The sequence below is a fragment of the Salvelinus alpinus genome, chromosome 31 (genome assembly GCF_045679555.1).
Source record: "Salvelinus alpinus chromosome 31, SLU_Salpinus.1, whole genome shotgun sequence".
Taxonomy (NCBI): Eukaryota; Metazoa; Chordata; class Actinopteri; order Salmoniformes; family Salmonidae; genus Salvelinus; species Salvelinus alpinus.
The window spans coordinates 23,695,604-23,708,284 of NC_092116.1; the positions used below are offsets into that span (position 1 = coordinate 23,695,604).

At 44.1% G+C, this 12,681-nt stretch overlaps 1 long non-coding RNA gene across 4 annotated transcripts in view; it reads right to left on the reverse strand.

Moving 5' to 3' along the window:
- LOC139561908 (uncharacterized) overlaps positions 1-12,550 on the reverse strand; it is a 30,151-nt gene extending 17,601 nt beyond the window's left edge. The window contains exons 1-5 of one of the 4 annotated variants that reach the window (XR_011672246.1): positions 12,469-12,550; positions 11,762-11,924; positions 11,169-11,404; positions 8,460-8,550; positions 7,493-7,588 (exon numbers count right to left, since the gene is read on the reverse strand). This is a non-coding gene — a long non-coding RNA (uncharacterized lncRNA). Of the gene's footprint in view, positions 1-3,438; positions 3,547-7,492; positions 7,589-8,459; positions 8,551-11,168; positions 11,925-12,468 lie in introns of all 4 variants that reach the window. The other 3 variants (XR_011672245.1, XR_011672244.1, XR_011672243.1) reach the window with 3 other exon arrangements.
- Positions 12,551-12,681: the final 131 nt, after the last annotated feature.

Sequence of the window (12,681 nt, forward strand, 5' to 3'; positions counted from 1 at the left end):
TCTTTTTTTGAGTTTATAGACACAATATGTACCTATTATTTGGGAAATTAATTTAGCTTCAGAGATTTCATCAGGTTATATTTACAGTACAACTTTGGGAAGAGAATCAAGGAATGGTTCCAATGTGTACAGTATCATTAAGACTTTATTAATCCAGTTCATATTTTAGCAAGTCACAGGAAAACGATGAAAGGGATACTTCGGGATTTTGGCAATGAGGCTCATTAGCAAGCTAGCAGAAACTAATGCTAGTAAGCATTGGTTCATGAAACTACCTTTAACTTCCTTCATACTGGACACAGAGACATAAAAATGGTATCTACAAGTTCATCTGACTCTGGGGAAGTATATACATATTGCCAAAATCCTGAAGTATCCCTTTAAAACAACCCTGTGGAAACCATGCTCCAGTTTGTGAAGAACCCAAAGTCACACAACATCAAGAAAATGTTTAAACAACATTCTCTTAGAAGCCTCCAGTGATAAAGAATAAATTGTAAACTGGGTGGGTCGAGCCCTGAGTGCTGATTGTGTGAACCCCCTTGGTGCCTTATTGCTTAAATGCACTATCATTTTTGTGATGGTATTTGTAGTATACTTATAGCATGGAAGAGGTCTTGGACAACACAGTCCCAGTCTGTCAAAGTCATACATCATCAAGCTCAAACACTCTGTCTGATAACAGTAAGAGAGAAGCCTTCAGTCAACCTGTAAACATGTGGAAATCAGTGGTTCTGTGGTGGAAATCCCTGGCTGGGCCAAAGCCTCCTTGCGGGACTTCAAACAGACAGGGAGGCTTTCACACAAAAGGAAGCCATAGAACGAATGCAGACACACACACACACACAGAGTATCAAAGATTTCCAGGGTAAATGATTCCCTATCCAAAAGGCCCACATACGTTAGAGGTAGTGAGTGACTGACCTGAATCCTTCTGACTATAATAACACTGGGTTGTATATGGATAGCTTCATGAGGAGTGGGGGTTGAGCGAGTGCAGGTGTCTGTGTGTGTGTATGTTTGTCTGTCTGTGTGTGCGCATCTGTGTGTGTGTGCGCGTCTGTATGTGTGCGTCTGTGTGTGTGTGCGCATTTGTGTGTGTGCGCGCGTCTGTGTGCATCTGTTTTCACAGCTTCTAGGGCCAAGGCATGCAGAGGAGTGTATAACATGATGATGAGGACAAACATATGATCTGGATCGATTATCAGGAGGATATGGTTGTAGGGTTTAGACACACAAACACCACAAACACTAACCAGAGACCATATGAACTTTGAAGGGTCAGATAAGGAAATAATTATAGCTTTAGAGTAGATGTAGTTTTTTGGACAACGTTAGTTACTAGGAAACCTTATAAACCACTTTAATAAAAATAAAGAAAAAGGAAAGAAAAATAACAATAACAAAAACAAAATCAAAGCATTGCCATCAAAGCATTGAGAATGAGATACTCCTTTAGGGAGCATACCGGGATAGTCGGTAATACCGGCACTGAACACAAGGGGAGCTATTTTCAAACCCCACTGAGCCTCTGTAATCCGAAGGCTAGCAATTCTAACGAGTACATGTAAAATCCTATAGCGATTGCTAGCTAAATGCTAATGAGCGCATTGCGAAAATGTTATAGTCTCTGACAAACTATTTGCAGGACAGACATCCATAAAGTTATACAAGTAACTCAAAAATGCTACTTACAGTTTGCTGCACGCACAAAACAAATATTAGACAGCAAGGCCCTTGATCCAGGAAGTGATTCTCTGCGGTTACCAAGAGAAGTTTGATTTTGCAAGGGGAACCACTACTTCAAGGTCTCAGAGCAAGTGACGTCACCGATTGAACGGCTATTAGCGCGAACCACCGCTAACTAGCTAGCCATTTCACATCCGTTACACTGACCCCCCTTTCCCGCAGCAACCCCGGTTCGAATCCGGGTCACGGCACCAATGTAACAGTATAACTTTCGTCCGTCCCCACGCCCCGGGCGCGAACCAGGGACCCTCTGCACACATCAACAACAGTCACCCACGAAGCATCGTTACCCATCGCTCCACAAAAGCCGCGGCCCTTGCAGAGCAAGGGGAACCACTACTTCAAGGTCTCAGAGCAAGTGACGTCACCGATTGAAAGGCTATTAGCGCGCACCACCGCTAACTAGCTAGCCATTTCACATCTGTTACATACGATATACTGCCCAAGCCGAACACAAGCACACACACTTGAATTCTACTCCTCCACCTCCTACTCCCTCTTATGACACAGACACACGTGCTTGGCCTTTACTGTGACAACATAAACATTACAATGGTGACAGGCTGTGACCGATCCGGTACACAAAATGGGAGCCTTTATTTTTACCCTTCCTCTTTCCAATCCAGCCAATTAGATGCCAGAGCTGACCTGTGTTGCTAGGCGACCCGCAGGCTGAGTCACCCTCTGTGGTATGATGTCAATAAACCGACCAGATGTTTTGCAGATGGGGGAGAGAGGGCTTGGTATGTGTGTGTGTGTGTGTGTGTGTGTGTGTGTGTGTGTGTGTGTGTGTGTGTGTAGCATATGAGGAAAGTGAGGCTCTAGCCAAGGTTCACATCATCTGTTCCCTCTCTGAGACATGGGCTGTCTGGATGGCTTTACCTTGGAAGGGCATTCATTCACTCACACAGCTGCCTGCAGAACATAGCAGGGAAAACACAGCATGGAGCCGGTGTGTGTGTGTGTGTGTGGTGTGTGGTGTGTGGTGTGTGTGTGTGTGTGTGTGTGTGTGTGTGTGTGTGTGTGTGTGTGTGTGTGTGTGTGTGTGTGTGTGTGTGTGTGTGTGTGTGTGTGTGTGTGTGTGTGTGTGTGTGTGTGTTTTCGATTCAACACATTCTATTTGCATTTGTTTAGTTGCTTTTTAATTGACATAATTTTGTTCCAGCCCTCTACAATTGAACAGGGGTCTGGGGCCTAGCCAGTGTCTGGGGTCATTCAGAGGGTTGGCGTGGCTTTGCTTACCCTCTACCAGGTGTGGCAGCTGGAGTGTGGCTGTTACATCTGGCATCATGACAATCGCTTTCCACCAGAACCAGAACAGTGGACGGCTTATAGAACTGACTGCTCATAGGCACAGAGCTAAGGTTGTCACGTACAGGTTGGTGACACCTTAATGGGAGAGGACGGGCTCGTGTTAATGACTGGAGCGGAATCAGTGGAACCGTATCAAATACATGAAACGCATGGTTTCCAGGTGTTCAATGCCATTCCATATGCTCCGTTCCAGCTATTATTATGGTGTCGTGTGTGTGTGTGTGTGTGTGTGTGTGTGTGTGTGTGTGTGTGTGTGTGTGTGTGTGTGTGTGTGTGTGTGTGTGTGTGTGTGTGTGTGTGTGTGTGTGTGTGTGTGTGTGTGTGTGTGTGTGTGTGTGCGCATGTGTGTGTGCATGTGTGTGTGCATGTGTGTACCTGTGGAGTCCATGCACTGCTCTGTGGATGTGGCAGTGAACCTAGTCTCCAGAGGAAGGTCAAAGTCTTCCAGGGAGTTGACAGACTCCAGTGGAGACTCAATCCTCACTACATGGACAATGATCAGATACAGTTGAAGTCGGAAGTTTACATACACTTAGGTTGGAGTCATTAAAACTAGTTTTTCAACCACTCCACAAATTTCTTGTTAACAAACTATCGTTTTGGCAAGTCGGTTAGGACATCTACTTTGTGCATGACACAAGTAATTTTTCCAACAATTGTTTACAGACAGATTATTTCACTTATGATTCACTGTATCACAATTCCAGTGGGTCAGAAGTTTACATACACTAAGTTGGAGGTGACGTCAATTGGAGGTGTACTTGTGGATGTATTTCAAGGCCTACCTTCAAACTCAGTGCCTCTTTGCTTTACATCATGGGAAAATCAAAAGAAATCAGCCAAGACCTCAGAAAAAAAATTGTAGTCCTCCACAAGTCTGGTTCATCCTTGGGAGCAATTTCCAAACGCCTGAAGGTACCACGTTCATCTGTACAAACAATAGTATGCAAGTATAAACAACATGGGACCACGCAGCTGTCATACCGCTCTGGAAGGAGACATTTTCGGTCTCCTAGAGATGAACGTACTTTGGTGCGAAAAGTGCAAATCAATCCCAGAACAACAGCAAAGGACCTTGTGAAGATGCTGGAGGAAACAGGTACAAAAGTATCTATATCCACAGTAAAACGAGTACTATATTGACATAACCTGAAAGGCTGCTCAGCAAGGAAGAAGCCACTGCTCAAAAACCGCCATAAAAAAAGCCAAACTACGGTTTGCAACTGCACATGGGGACAAAGATCGTACTTTTTGGAGAAATGTCCTTTGGGGGAGGCTTGCAAGCCGAAGAACACCATCCCAACCGTGAAGCATGGGGGTGGCAGCATCATGTTGTGGGGGTGCTTTGCTGCAGGAGGGACTGGTGTACTTCACAAAATATATGGCATTATGAGGAAGGAAAATTAAGAGGATATATTGAAGCAACATCTCAAGACATCAGTCAGGAAGTTAAAGCTTGGTCACAAATGGGTCTTCCAAATGGACAATCACCCCAAGCATACTTCCAAAGTTGTGGCAAAATGGCTTAAGTACAACAAAGTCAAGGTAATGGAGTGGCCATCACAAAGCCCTGACCTCAATCCTATAGAACATTTGTGGGCAGAACTGAAATAGTGTGTGCGAGCAAGGAGGTCTACAAACCTGACTCAGTTACACCAGCTCTGTCAGGAGGAACGGGCCAAAATTCACCCAACTTATTGTGGGAAACTTGTGGAAGGTTACCTGAAACGTTTGACCCAAGTTAAACAAATGAAAGGCAATGCTAACAAATACTAATTGAGTGTATGTAAACTTCTGACCCACTGGGAATGTGATGAAAGAAATAAAAGCTAAAATAAATCATTCTCTCCACTATTTTGACATTTCACATTCTTAAAATAAAGTGGTGATCCTAACTATATATACTGCGCACACACACCTACACTTCAAATGCATGCCCCTCGCGTCCTCTCCTCTTCCCCTTCTGAAAACCCATTGGACAAGAAAGCCAGAGGTCTTGCCCCTCTGACCTTCTCCTCCAATGGGTTTTGAGGAGGAGGGGAGGAGAGAGGACCCGATTGTGTCTCTCCCTCCCTCTCTCTCCAAAGTATTGGGATCACTGCCTAACCCTCTTTCCCTTCCTCCACTCCCGTTCCTTTCCTCCCTGTCGGTTGCTCTGTCCTTCATCATCATACCGATCTGGAACTCCAAAAGGCCATGAAGATGGATTTACAGTGGTGCATTGCAAAGTAATTGGGGGAAAAAATTGTCTCTGGGAAAATATTACATTGATTTGCATTGCTGGCTTTCCAAACCCTGCTATAACAACTAGTTTGTTATATATTATTTATCATGTATTCTGATCCCTGTTGGCTGACCCCTTAGAGACCACTAGTCCTTCTTGGCTCCACAGAAGATTTATGTAACCTTCAGTGAAATGATAAAGGATTTATAGCCCAAGGAATGTCTCCGGAAAAACTCCTGGCACTAATTTTGTCCACCAAGAGTAACCAACTGGGATTTCCTGGTCGTCTTTGGGACCAAACTGACGACGGGTGGCGGAGAAGTGAATAGCTACAGTCATGGCAAGCTTCAGGTTTACAACATCCATTCTGGAGATGGAGACTCAGCCCCTGGACAGGGCACCCAGGGAAACACTTGTTAGGGGGTCATACAGAGGAGGGAGGGAGAGGGTGGACGGGAGAGAGGGTGGACAGGAGGAAGGGGGAGGGAGGGAGGGTGGACGGGAGGGAGTGTGGATGGGAGGGAGGGAGAGTGGACGGGAGGGAGAGTGGACGGACAGGAGGGAGGGAGAGTGGATGGACAGGAGAGAGGGTGGGTGGGTGGAAGGACAGGAGGGAGGGAGTGGACGGGAGGGAGGGAGAGTGGACGGACAGGAGGGTGGGTGGAAGGACGGGAGGGAGGGAGGGAGAGTGGACGGGAGGGAGAGTGGACAGGAGGGAGGGAGAGAGGGTGGACGGACGGACGGGAGAGTGGACAGGAGGGAGGGAGAGAGGGTGGACGGACGGACGGGCGGGAGAGTGGACGGGAGGGAGGGAGGGTGGACGGACGGACGGACGGGAGAGTGGACGGGAGGGAGGGTGGACAGACGGGAGGGTGGATGGGAGGGAGGGAGAGAGGGTGGAAGGACGGGGGGAGGGTGGATGGACGGACGGGAGGACGGACGGGAGGACGGACGGACGGGAGAGTGGACGGGAGGGAGGATGGACGGACCAGTTTTCATATCTTTCAGAATTTATTTGTGGAGCCCTTGAATAAACCTTGAATAATGCAAGGGGGTAAAACTCTTCTCAAGAGTATCAGCATTCACTTGTTAAAAAAAAAAAAAAACTGATTGAAGAAGGAAATCCCACTTAATTACTATCAACTGATTAAGACAGTCCAGTTCTCCAAGTTTATGTACAAGTTTAACATCAATGTGAATCATTTTCTGTTGACTTTCACCAACATGAACAGTTTCAGGTTGTTTAGAGTAGTCCTGTTAAGACTGACTCCTTTACATGTCTCAAGGGTACAGAGGAATTTTCCAAACATTTCCTCCTACTCTCCTCACCCCCTTTTTCTAGGCTCCTTGTTACCCATTAAACTAGCAGTAAAAAAGTGCCAATTTTGACCAGGGTCGTATTCATTAGGCACCAAACAGAAGAACACGGACTGAAACAAGTAGGGGACACACTGAACTTGTCCAATAAAACAAAACACTCATTTTCATTTTCCGTTGCAAAACTTTTTACTGCATTTTGTTACGGTTTTCTGTAATGAATACAGGCCTTTCTGGGGATCCAATCCTAACCGCAGAGCGATTAAGGGCTCCCTCCTCCCCTAGTCATTAGGTGTTTTCTCAGAAGCCTCTTAAGGCCAAGTTCCCATCATTCAGGTCAACCCAGAGGGGCCCGCTCTTTTTCTTTTTACGTGTTTGAGCACATGCAGTGTCATCTCAGTGTGTGTGTCTGTCTGTGTGTGTGTTTGTGTGTGTGCGAGTGCATGTGTGCATGTCTATGTGTGTGTGGTTGTGTGTGCAAACACAGACAGACATTTTTCTTTTCACGGGTCAAACCCATCCATGTTTGTTTGGAACAAAAACAGAGGAAAGATTCTTCCTGTGAGATCAGGCGTGGAGGCCTGAAGACTTCAAACCAGAATGTTTGTTTATATGTTTTCATTTGACATCCCACCACGAATAAGTAGAGCCCAGCCAAGTCCTACAGAAGGTTGGTGTTGGAATTCTGGCTAAAACTTTACAATGACAAACTATTAGGTTCTGAGACACAATAGTAGATATTTGATCATAGTCGTGGACACGCAGTTAGTTGTAAAAAATGTGCTTCTACTTCCTCATCCTTTCCTTTTTCCAGAGAGGAAAAGTATGTGTGAAAGGAGTCTGTGTGTGTGTGTGTGAGTGTGTGTGCATGCAGGTGGGTTTCCTCACCTTAAAAAGGTATGACGGAGTATCCCTCAGGGTGTTTGCAGTGATCTTATTGAGCATATTTCCAGAGGGACTTGGCCATTGTGAAACACTGCAAACCTGATCGGTGAAACAAAGAATATCTTAGGTAGTTGCCAATAACCTTTGAGCCCATTTTAGGAATACTGTTTCCGTGACAGAGTGACCAGGTCAATCAAGGTGAAAACTATGATCCCTTATTAATGTCACTTGTTAAATACACTTCAAATCAGTGTAGATGAAGGGGAGGAGACAGGTTAAAGAAGGATTTTTAAGCATCGAGACAATTGAGACATGGATTGTGTATGTGTGCCATTCAGAGGGTGAATTGGCGAGACAAAAGATTTAAGAGCCTTTGAACGGGGTATGGTAGTAGGTGTCAAGAACTGTAACCTGCTGGGTTTTTCAAGCTCAACAGTTTCTGGTGTGTATCACCCAAAGGTCATTCAACCAACTTGACACAACTGTGGGAAGCATTGGAATCAACATGGGCCAGTATCCCTGTGGAACACGTTCGACATCTCGTAGAGTCCATGCCCCGACAACAAGAGGCTGTTCTGAGGGCAAAGGGCAATTCAATATTAGGAAGGTGTTCCTAATGTTTTGTACACTGTATAGCTTATTTCTAAGCATTTTTACTGTAGAAACTGTGCACACCCTGGGAGAGAATGTTATGCACACCCTGGGAGAGAAAGTTATGCACACCCTGGGAGAGAACATTCTCATGGTTGAAAGTTCTGTTCCAAATAACATTGTGGACGTTCTAAGTCATATAAAGTAGGATTATACTGCCCTCTGGTGGTCTTGAAGTGTCACCACCAAAGTTCACAATGAATATGACTCTTTAGTAATATAATAACATGAACGTTTCTCATTTTGACTGAATGCCAAAGAATAGGATGGTGTGATGAAAGGCATCCTTTTTTTTCTATAAAAACAAATGGTTTTGAACCTATTCATTGTCCAGTCCGTTCTGACACAGTTTTTCCCCCATATCTCCTACCATCACTCCTGGCATCACCAGCAGTCTTGGGGTCTCTGACCTGTCGAAGACATAAATCACAATCAATATAGGTTGGAAAGATTTGATATATAACATCACAAGCTAACACTGAAAGAGAGTGCCCCACATTATTTTCAATGTTTTTATTGTAATTTTCAAAGATGCAGATGTTCATTACAAATAATTCAACGTGTTCTTTCCATATAGAGCAAAACGAGACATACAATACATAAATACAAATAAATACGTAAATAATATAGTTGGTAAGAGAATGGTAGTTGCTAAGGGGGGGGGGGGGGGGGGGCTATGCCCTTCCTCCAAAACAGTACTAATAGTCACAGGATCAGTACCACACAAATGTACACTTGCAACATTTTGAAATAATTGTACCTTATGCAGGATTGGGTAGGTTACTCCCCAGATGCAATCCGTTACAGCCACTAGTCAGCTGTCCAAAACAGCAATCAGCAACGTAATATTTGGACTACCCAAACACTCAGCAATGCAACCCGACAAGTCCCAGCTACCTCTGGACTACCCTCCCCCCAAGAGGCCCCAGAAGAAGACAAAAAGGATCCATCGAACAAACCTGCCGTGTCATCACAGTGGTCCCTTTCGTGGTTCGAAAGCTCAGGTGGAACAGACGCAAACTGGCACCGTTTTCAAAGCCAAACCAAATGCCACCGAGAAAACAGAAACGTGTCACAATGCACCTTTTTCCCCCAAAACATCTCTTCCCGAATTCAAAAGTAATCGGAGAAGCAATCGTCTAGTTTTTAAGTGTATCTGCAATCTGATCACAATAGCCCTGCTGGTTACGCAACCAATCAAATCCACAATCCTTTTTTAATCAGAGTACAGACCATGACAGGCTCCCTTCCCAGAACTTAGCAGCCTCAAAATCAGGGGTGTTGATTATGAATTCATGGATAGGAGAGAGGTTTTATCACTATAGTATGGTTTATTCACAGTAAAGACTAGCTACTAGTGAATCCTCATTGACACTCAAGTTGTTTAACTCTACGAATCATGGCTGAGTTGCTGAAGAAAACAAAATGGTGCCAGGTTAGGTTTCCAATGTATTTACGTTTTTATATAAGTCAGTGTATTTATTTTTTATTACAAATACGAAATAACCAGTGTTTGTGTCCCACCCACCTGTGTACTAGGATCGTACTTGGCTGTGGTCCTCATAGCTCTGGTATTGGAGGGGAACAACAACAGGTGCAGCTTACAGGACTTCGGACACCAGAAGTTGTATTGTATTGAACTGGCGTGTCATTGTATTTCAACAGTTTTGTGTCACTGGATATATGTTTATTGAAGTAGAGAAATAAATAGCCTGTAGTCGTATTGTCTCCATACCTGTTTATCTATGGGCGATGTGCAATCTGTTTCTCTACTGTCTACCTTTTAGGGTTTTTTTCTCTGTTGTTTTTATGGAGAACATTTGGGTCAATGCCTAGTTGGTAGAGCATGCTTGCAACGCCAGGCTTGTGGGTTCAAATCCCCAACGGGGGACCAGTTTGGAAAAATTATGACAAATGTATGCACTCCCTACTGTAGGTCACTCTGGATAAGTGTGTCTGCTTAAATGTAACATTGTGTGGTAGTGTGGTAACAACTGGAAGTTGCCTTTTAGGTGCAGCATTCTAGCAGTTAGCAGCATCCAGGGCAAAGTGCATACATGCATAACACACTGAACAGCAATAACCTGCCACTATGAAATCACTGTTTAGACGTGTTTACATGGCTTCCAAATACATTTCAAAGGGAGAAGGTAGATATGAATGAATGTGTATGCTGATTGTTTGTCTACTGTCATGTCCTCTGTATCCTGTACAAACTGGCTATGTCTCTGGGATCCGGAGTTGGCCACTGTCCCACCAAACATCTGAACCAGAACAAAGCCATGCTTACACTGTAATAATCTCTCATATCATGTCTCTTGAGAAGATAAAGACATGCATTACTCCATATGATGCTTCTTCAAAAGCGGTACCGGAGTGCCAAGTCTAGGTCCAAGAGGCTTCTAAACAGCTTCTACCCCCAAGCCATTAGATTCCTGAACATCTAATCAAATGGCTTCCCAGACTATTTGCATTCCCCCCCACCCTTTTTTACACCGCTGCTACTCTCTGTTATTATATATGCATAGTCAATTTAATAACTCTACCTATATGTACATATCACCTCAATTACCTCGACTAACCAGTGCCCCCGCACATTGACTCTGTACCGGTACCCCCTGTATATAGCCTCACTATTGTTATTTTACTGGTGCTCTTTATTCCTTGTTCTTTTTTCTTCTTCTTATGATTTTTTTTAACTGCATTGTTGGTTAGGGGCTTGTAAGTAAGCATTTCACTGTAAGGTCTACACCTGTTGTATTCGGCACATGTGACTAATACAATTTGATTTGATGATGTCTAACCAAGTCTTTGAGACACTACCGTAACACTACTGTTTTGATTGGTCCCTGCAGATTAGATAAAGAAAACAAAATCCATGCATCCTTTCTCCTCCCATCTATCCAAACTCACCCATTTGTTGGGGAGGAACTTTTCCCCCAGTGACCAGCTGTACATGCCCAGGCAATTTCTCTATCCCCATCTCTCTCTTTCGCTCCTCTTAGCCCATCGATCCATCTAAACTCACCCATTTGTTAAGGATTCAAATAGTTGGCACCCAGGGGCCAGTCACACATGCCCAGTCATTCAGCACCACTGTCCTCCACGGCTTCCCCATGATGTCATCGCGTGTCAGGAAGTGGTACCGTAACATCTGTTTACAGATTCTGAACGTGACCTCACACATCTACTCCGTGGACAGGTCTTCGCCGGGCTGCCAAGCAAAGATACGCTCGTTCTTTAACGTCCGGAGCACGTGTTGTTCTGGAATTGTGGGCAAAAATATTGTCACGTGATTTGTGGTAGATACCTGTGACTGAAGAGGAAGCGAGATATTTTTCTGGTTCATATACAGTCAATGAACTAACTAGACCAGACCCGGCTGCTATTGCATTGGTGCGTATGGGAAAGCCACTCCTTAAGTAGACCGGAACTGTGACCAACCTTTTTTTAATGGTAAACAGCCTTTATGTGATATCTTCATTTATCCACCATGGTAGATACTCCTCTAAGAATAAGTCTAACAGTCAGTCAGTCACCATTGTCAGTGTTTCTTTACATAACCTATTTACACATAAAAGGCTATGATATAGGTTAGCCTTCCTTTACTGCATAGCGTACTTTCAATGCTAGCAGTCCTCTCCCTCAAGGAACATGACCATGTCTTTCCAGTTGAAGGACACTTTCCTCCTGTGTATGTCCAGAGGAACTGCTCCATCCTCTGCTCATACTTTCCTCTGTGTAGTTGGGGACACTCATTCGGTCTAAGGCACTTTATGCTTCCCTAGAAGAAAGAGTGGAAATAACAGGGGATGAGTGGAGAGTTGTATTGATGCAAGCAATCCCTGTGTCATCCAATCTCTTGATGTAGTCTACTAGAAAAGATTTTAGATAACATTCTTGAGAATGTGCAGAGAAGTCGCAGCCAGGGTTTGTGCAGTTCAAACGTATTTTTCAGAAAATCATCTATAGAGCAAGTGTCACATTTCAATATCTGAGAAAACCATGCATAACATCACGTAGACATTCTAAAACGATCAATTTGCTCTATCAACAAATAACTGTCACCATCTTAACATTGACTGTCACAAACCTAGACTAGATAAACGTGTCATTTTGTTGACACTGACAGGCAAATAAACAAACACTTTCAAAACACAGCACACTTCAAAAGCGCTCACAGCTGAATATAATTACACTACGTATAATGTATTATTTTCTGTTATGACGCATATTTACAGATTATATAAATTCAGAACGACAAATTCCTTCCCAAATTGATAAAAAGCAAAATGGTCGAAAAGACAAAAAAAATCTGATTTTCTTACCTGTACACTGCCCTGCTCTGCTCTGCTTGGATGTCACGTCAAGGCGCTAGGTCAAAAATGACGCATATGCAGTGCGACCGAATTTGTGTTGTCAATTGGCAGGGTTGTTATTATAAAATCGCATTGCTAAACTGCTACTGCTTTTTAACCCATTTTAAAACGTCCCAAATGTAATTAAAGTTATGCCCCTTATTATGCATAGTGCCGTATAAC